Consider the following 8,051-nt stretch of genomic DNA (forward strand, 5'->3'; position numbering starts at 1 on the left):
GGCTGGAATTCGCTCACCATAGAGGTAATCAAGCTCATTGTTTCACTTGTGGACAATCTCAGTACCATGCCGCTTGCTGCGTGCTCATTAGGGATGTACCGTTTACTCAAAGCCCTCAGGCTAGAGCTTTTTAAGCCAGCTTCTTGCTTGCTGATGCCGCCTGATCTTCAGAAACGGCATGTCACGCAACATAACGATCATAGGGTCGCGAGCATCAACCCCCTTAACTGCGATCCGACCCCATCACGCTCAACTACACTAACGGTATGTACTGGGTCGACACAAACATGTCTTGGATGGTGCTCGTCGACGGTCGCGGTAGCTAGATGCTCATGGAGGTCTACACCCGGCGATTGATCCCCCTTCCTTCGATTAATATTGCACTGCTTTGGCATCGCGACACAAAATACTTGGAATCTCATAGTATCCAACATGATACCAAGTTTGATTTGCTCAAGGTTGTAATCTGCCAAGTGCCCATAAGATCTGCGAATTATAAAGACTTCAAGCTAATTGCATTCTTCAACCGCGGTCTTGCCTATCTGACAGGTCACTGCGGTAAGTGGATAAATCTGCATGTCCATCAGGATCATACATCCTCCATGGTTCTCTGATGTCATTGAACACAAGGGCTTCATTTACACTATCGACTCCTTCTATGACTGGATGTATTGCTGGCCTACTCCAAGCATCGCTAGAAACGGCTGTTAGAGCAGTATGTTAGTTTCCTATGATATCACGATGGCTTGCTTATATTACTGTCAACATTTACTAAGAAAATATTCATGCTCATAACATGTTGTTCTTACGATTGACTACATTAAGAGCCCTTTTTATTTGACTCCAACTTGATATGATGTTGTAGGCCGCCTGGTGTCCCTACCCTTCCTAATACCAGAACCTTTCAAAGAAAAGCGGCATGGCAGTTGCAGGTGGTTCCTAGCTCGATGATACATCCATTTTGCATCATGCTTTTATATCGATATTTATTGCATTATGGGTTGTTATTACACATTATGTCACAATACTTATGCCTATTCTCTCTTATTTTACAAGGTTTACATAAAGAGGGAGAATGCCGGCAGCTGGGATTCTGGGCTGGAAAAGGAGGAAATATTAGAGACCTATTCTGCACAACTCCAAAAGTCCTGAAACTTCACGGAAGATGTTTTCCAAATATATAAAAAAAATACTAAGAAAAAATCACCAGGGTGGTTACATAAAGAGGAAGAACTTCACCAGGGGGGCCACACCCTTCCCACGAGGGTGGGGGTGCGCCCTACCCCCCAGGGCGCCCCCAAATACCTCTTGGGCCCCCTGGTGGCCCTCCGGTGGCCATCTTTTGCTATATGGAGTCTTTCGATGGGAAAAAAATCATAAGCCATCTTCTCGGATGAAACTCCGCTGCCATGAGGCGGAATCTTGGCGGAACCAATCTAGGGCTCTGGCGGAGCTGTTCTACCGGGGAAACTTCCCTCCCGGAGGGGGAAATCATCGCCATCATCATCACAAACGCTCCTCTCATCGGGAGAGGGCAATCTCCATCAACATATTCATCAGCACCATCTCATCTCAAAACCCTAGTTCATCTCTTGTCTCCAATTCTTGTCTCCAAGTCCGGGATTGGTGCTAGTAGGTTGCTAGTAGTGTTAATTACTCCTTGTAGTTGATGCTAGTTGGTTTATTTGGTGGAAGATCATATGTTCAGATCCTATATGCATATTAATACCCCTCTGATTATGAACATGTTTATGCTTTGTGAGTAGTTACTTTTGTTCCTGAGGACATGGGAGAAGTCTTGCTATTAGTAGTCATGTGAATTTGGTATTTGTTCGATATTTTGATGAGATGTATGTTGTCTCTCCTCTAGTGGTGTTATGTGAATGTCGACTACATGACACTTCACCATTATTGGGGCCTAGAGGAAAGCATTGGGAAGTAATAAGTAGATGATGGGTTGCTAGAGTGACAGAAGCTTAAACCCTAGTTTATGCATTGCTTCATAAGGGGCTGATTTGGATCCATATATTTCATGCTATGGTTAGGTGTACCTTACTACATTTGTTGTAGTTGCGGATGCTTGCAGTAGAGGTTAATCATAAGTGGGATGCTTGTCCAAGTAAGGGTAGTACCCAAGCATCGGTCCACCCACATACCAAATTATCAAAGTACCAAATGTGAATCATATGAACGTGATGAAAACTAGCTTGACGATATTCCCATGTGTCCTTGGGAGCGCTTTACATCTTATAAGAGTTTGTCCAGGCTTGTCCTTTGCTACAAAAAGGATTGGGCCACCTTGCTGCACCTTATTTACTTTTGTTACTTGTTTCTCGTTACAAATTATCTTATCACAAAACTATCTGTTACCACTTATTTCAGTACTTGCAGAGAATACCTTGCTGGAAAGCGCTCATCATTTCCTTCTGCTCCTCGTTGGGTCCGACACTCTTAATTATCGAAAGGACTACGATAGATCCCCTATACTTGTGGGTCATCAAGACTCTTTTCTGGCGCCGTTGCCGAGCAGTGAAGCACCTTTGGTAGGTGGAATTTGGTAAGGAAAAATTTATATAGTGTGCTGAAATTTACTGGTACTTGTTATCATGGAAAGTAATCCTCTGACGGGCTTGTTCGGGGTATCTTCACCCCGACCAGTAGAGCAAAGAGTTGCTCCTCAACCTACTTAACCTACTGAAAATGAAAATGAAAATGCTTGCTTTGAAGTTCCTTCGGGTATGATAGAAAAACTGCTAGCTAATCCTTTCTGAGGAGATGGAACAAAACATCCTGATGAACATCTGCTATATGTGGATCAAGTTTGTGGATTATTTAAGCTTGTAGGTGTACCTGGAGATGTTGTTAAGAAGAAGGTCTTCCACTTATCTTTGAGGGGAGATGCATCGACATGGTATAGGCTATGTGATGATATGAGGTCTTGGAATTACAAACGATTGAAATTGTAATTTCATCAGAAGTTTTATCCTATGCATCTTGTTCATCGTGATCGCAATTATATATATAATTTTTGGCCTCGCGAAGGAGAAAGCATCGCTCAAGCTTGGGGAGGGGGGCTTAAATCAATGTTATATTCATGCCCCAATCATGAGATCTCAAGGGAAATGATTATTCAGAATTTTTATGCTCGGCTTTCTGGTAACAATCGCACCATGCTTGATACTTCTTGTGCTGGCTCTTTTATGATGAAGATTATTGAATTGAAATGGGATTTATTGGAAATAATTAAACGCAACTCTGAAGATTGGGACCTCGACAATGGTAAGGAGTCAGGTATGAAACCTAGTTTTGATTGTGTTAAATCTTTTATGGATACCGATATTTTCCGTAAATTTAGCACTAAATATGGACTTGACTCTGAGATAGTAGCTTCTTTCTGTGAATCTTTTGCTGCTTATGTTGATCTCCCCAAGGAGAAGTGGTTTAGATATCATCCTCCCATAGAAGTAAAAGTAGTTGCACCTGTGAAAGTTGAAGAAAAGACTATCACTTATAATGATCCTATTGTTCCAACTTCTTATGTTGAGAAACCACCTTTCCCTGTTAGGATAAAGGATCATGCTAAAGCTTCAACTGTAGTTCGTAAAAGCGATATTAAAACATATACACCTCCTGAGCAAGTTAAAGTTGAACCTAATATTGCTACTGTTAAAGATCTCTTGTATTATAATATACATGGGCATGTTATTTATTTCTGCAATGAAACTGCTAGAATTGCTAAACCCCGTGATAAAGATAAACCTAGACCTGTGGTAGGCATGCCTGTTATTTCTGTTAAAATAGGATATCATTGTTATCATGGCTTATGTGATATGGGTGCTAGTGCTAGTGCAACACCTTATTCCTTATACCAAGAATTTATGCATGATATTGCACCTGCTGAGATGGAAGGTATTGATGTCACAATTAAACTTGGCAATAGAGATACTATTTCACCAATGGGAATTGTTAGAGATGTCGAAGTCTTGTGTGGGAAAACTAAATATCCTGCTGATTTTCTTATTCTTGGTTCCCCACAAGATAGCTTTTGTCCCATTATATTTGGTAGACCCTTATTAAATACTGTTAATGCTACCATAGATTTCAAAAGAGATGTTGTTACTATCGGTTTAGATGATATGACTCATGAATTTAATTTTTCTAAATTTAGTAGACAACACCGAGAAGAATAATTACCTAGTAAGGATGAAATTATTGGTCTTGCTTCTATTTCCGTACCTCCTAGTGATCCTTTAGAACAATACTTGCTAGACCATGAAAATGATATGTTTATGAATGAAAGAAGGGAATTAGATGAAGTATTCTTTAAAAGAGGAACCTATTCTGAAAAACAATTTACCCGTTGAAATCCTAGCGGATCCTCCTCCACCCAAGGGTGATCCCGTGTTTGAGCTTAAACCGTTACCTGATACTCTTAAATATGCTTATCTTGATGAGAAAAAGATATATCCTGTTATTATTAGTGCTAACCTTTCAGAACATGAAGAAGAGAGATTATTCAAAACTCTGAAGAAGCACCGTGTTGCTATTGGGTATACTCTTGATGATCTTAAGGGCATGAGTCCCACTCTATGTCAACATAAAATTAATTTGGAAGAAGATGCTAAATTAGTTCGTGATCATCAACGCCGGCTGAATCCCAAAATGAAAGAAGTGGTAAGAAAGGAGATACTAAAGCTCCTTGAGGCAAGTATTATTTATCCCGTTGCTGATAGTCAATGGGTAAGCCCTGTCCATTGTGTCCCTAAGAAGGGAGGTATTACTGTTGTTCCTAATGATAAAGATGAATTGATTCATCAAAGAATTATTACAGGTTATAGGATGGTAATTGATTTAGGCAAATTAAGTAAGGCTACTAAAAAAGATCATTACCCTTACCTTTTATCGATCAAATGCTAGAAAGATTGTCCAAATATACACATTTTCGCTTTCTAGATGGTTATTCTGGTTTCTCTCAAATACCCGTGTCAGCCAAAGATCAATCAAAGACTACTTTTACATGCCCTTTTGGTACTTTTGCTTATAGACGTATGCCTGTTGGTTTATGTAATGCACCTGCTACCTTTCAAAGATGCATGATGGCTATATTCTCTGACTTTTGTGAAAAGATTTGTGAGGTTTTCATGGACGACTTTTCCGTCGATGGATCTTCTTTTGATGATTGCTTGAGCAACCTTGATCGAGTTTTGCAGAGATGTGAAGAAACTAATCTTGTCTTGAATTGGGAAAAGTGCCACTTTATGGTTAATGAAGGTATTGTCTTGGGGCATAAAGTTTCTGAAAGAGGTATTGAAGTTGATAAAGCCAAGGTTGATGCTATTGAAAAGATGCCATGTCCCAAGGACATCAAAGGTATAAGAAGTTTCCTTGGTCATGCCGGTTTTTATAGGATGTTCATTAAGGACTTCTCAAAAATCTCTCGGCCTCTAACTAATTTATTACAAAAAGATATACCATTTGTCTTTGATGATGATTGTGTAGAAGCATTTGAAATACTTAAGAAAGCATTGATCTCTGCACCTATTGTTCGGCCACCTGATTGGAATTTACCCTTTGAAATTATGTGTGATGCTAGTGATTATGATGTAGGTGCTGTTCTAGGACAAAGAGTTGATAAGAAACTAAATGTTATTCAATATGCTAGTAAAACTCTAGACAATGCTCAAAGAAATTATGCTACTATTGAAAAAGAATTCTTAGCAGTTGTATTTGCTTGTGATAAGTTTAGACCTTATATTGTTGATTCTAAAGAAACTATTCACACTAATCATGCTGCTATTAAATATCTTATGGAAAAGAAAGATGTTAAACCTAGACTTATTAGATGGGTTCTCTTGCTACAAGAATTTGATTTGCATATTGTTGATAGGAAAGGAGCTGAGAACCTTGTTGTAGACAACTTGTCTAGGTTAGAAAATGTGCTTGATGACCCACTACCTATTGATGATAGCTTTCCTGATGAGCAATTAAGTGCCATAAATGCTTCTCATACTGCTCCATGGTATGCTGATTATGCTAATTACATTGTTGCTATGTTTATACCACCTAGTTTCACATACCAGCAAAAGAAAAAGTTCTTCTATGATTTGATGCATTACTTTTGGGATGACCCACATCTTTATAAAGGAGTAGATGGTGTTATTAGACATGTACCGGAGCATGAACATGAACAGATCCTACGCAAGTGTCACTCCGAAGCTTATGGAGGACACCATGTTGGAGATAGAACTGCACATAAGGTACTGCAATCTGGTTTTTATTGGCCTACTCTCTTCAAGGATGCCCGTAAGTTTGTCTTATCTTGGGATGAATGTCAAAGAATTGGTAATATTAGTAGATGTCAAGAAATGCCTAAGAATTATTCACTTGTTATTGAACCATTTGATGTTTGGGGCTTTGACTATATGGGACCTTTTCCTTCCTCTAATGGTTATACACATATTTTAGTTGCTGTTGATTATGTTACTAAGTGGGTAGAAGCTATTCCAACTAGTAGTGATGATCATAACACTTCTATTAAAATGCTTAAAGAAGTTATTTTCCCAAGATTTGGAGTCCCTAGATATTTAATGACTGATGGTGGTTCACATTTTATTCATGGTGCTTTCCGTAAAATGCTTGCTAAATATGATGTTAATCATAGAATCGCATCTCCTTATCACCCTCAGTCTAGTGGTCAAGTAGAATTGAGTAATAGAGAACTCAAATTAATTTTGCAAAAGACTGTTAATAGGTCTAGAAAGAATTGGTCAAAGAAACTTGATGATGCATTATGGGCCTATAGAACTGCATATAAAAATCCTATGGGTATGTCTCCGTATAAAATGGTCTATGGAAAATCATGTCACTTACCTCTCAAACTAGAACACAAGGCTTATTGGGCTATTAAAGAACTTAATTATGATTTTAAACTTGTTGGCGAGAAGAGATTATTTGATATTAGCTCACTTGATGAATGGAGAACCCAAGCCTACGAAAATGCCAAGTTGTTTAAAGAAAAAGTTAAAAGATGGCATGATAAAAGGATACAAAAGCATGAGTTTAATGTAGGTGATTATGTATTGCTATACAACTCTCATTTAAGATTTTTTGCAGGAAAGCTTCTCTCTAAAGGGGAAGGTCCTTACATTATCGAGGAGGTCGACCATTCCGGTGCCATAAAAATCAACAACTTTGAAGGCACAAATCCGAAGGTGGTGAACGGTCAAAGAATCAAACACTATGTCTCAGGTAATCCCATAAATGTTGAAACCAATGTTATCGAAACCGGAACCCCGGAGGAATACATAAGGGACACTTTCCGGAACGTTTCAGACTCCGGAAAGGAATAGGTATGTGGTACGGTAAGTAAACCGACTCCAAACCAATTTTAAGGCAATATTTCTCCGTCTTGGAATATTTAGAAATATAGAAAAATAATTAGCAGTCCGGGAAGGACACGAGGGCTCCACGAGGGTGGAGGGCGCGCCCCCTACCTCGTGGGCACCTAGTGTGCTATCTGGACTCCGTTTTCGTACACGACACATATTTTGGTCGGTAAAAATTCATTATATAATCTCCCGGGGGTTTTGACTCCCGTATCACGCAAAAATCTCATGTCTTTGTTTCGAGCTGTTTTCTGTCAGGGTTAAGGCTAGGCACTATGTCATCTCCCTCCTCCTCCAACCATGAGGGCAATGATGCTTGGCTAATGAAGATAGAGCTAAAGAGAGAAGAACACATGGAGATTGAGGGAGTCCTAGATTAGGGGGTATTCGGACAGCCGGACTATATCCTTTGGCCGGACTGTTGGACTATGAAGATACAAGATTGAAGACTTCATCCCGTGTCTGGATGGGACTCTCCTTGGCGTGGAAGGCAAGCTTGGCAGTACGGATATGTAGATCTCCTTCCTTGGAACCGACTCTATGTAACCCTAGCCCCCTCCGGTGTCTATATAAATCGGAGGGTTTAGTCCGTAGGTCGAACAACAACAATCATACCATAGGCTAGCTTCTAGGGTTTAGCCTCTTCGATCTTGTGGTATATCAACT

This window comes from Triticum urartu, chromosome 2 (assembly GCF_003073215.2).
Source record: "Triticum urartu cultivar G1812 chromosome 2, Tu2.1, whole genome shotgun sequence".
In the NCBI taxonomy this organism is placed as follows: Eukaryota; Viridiplantae; Streptophyta; class Magnoliopsida; order Poales; family Poaceae; genus Triticum; species Triticum urartu.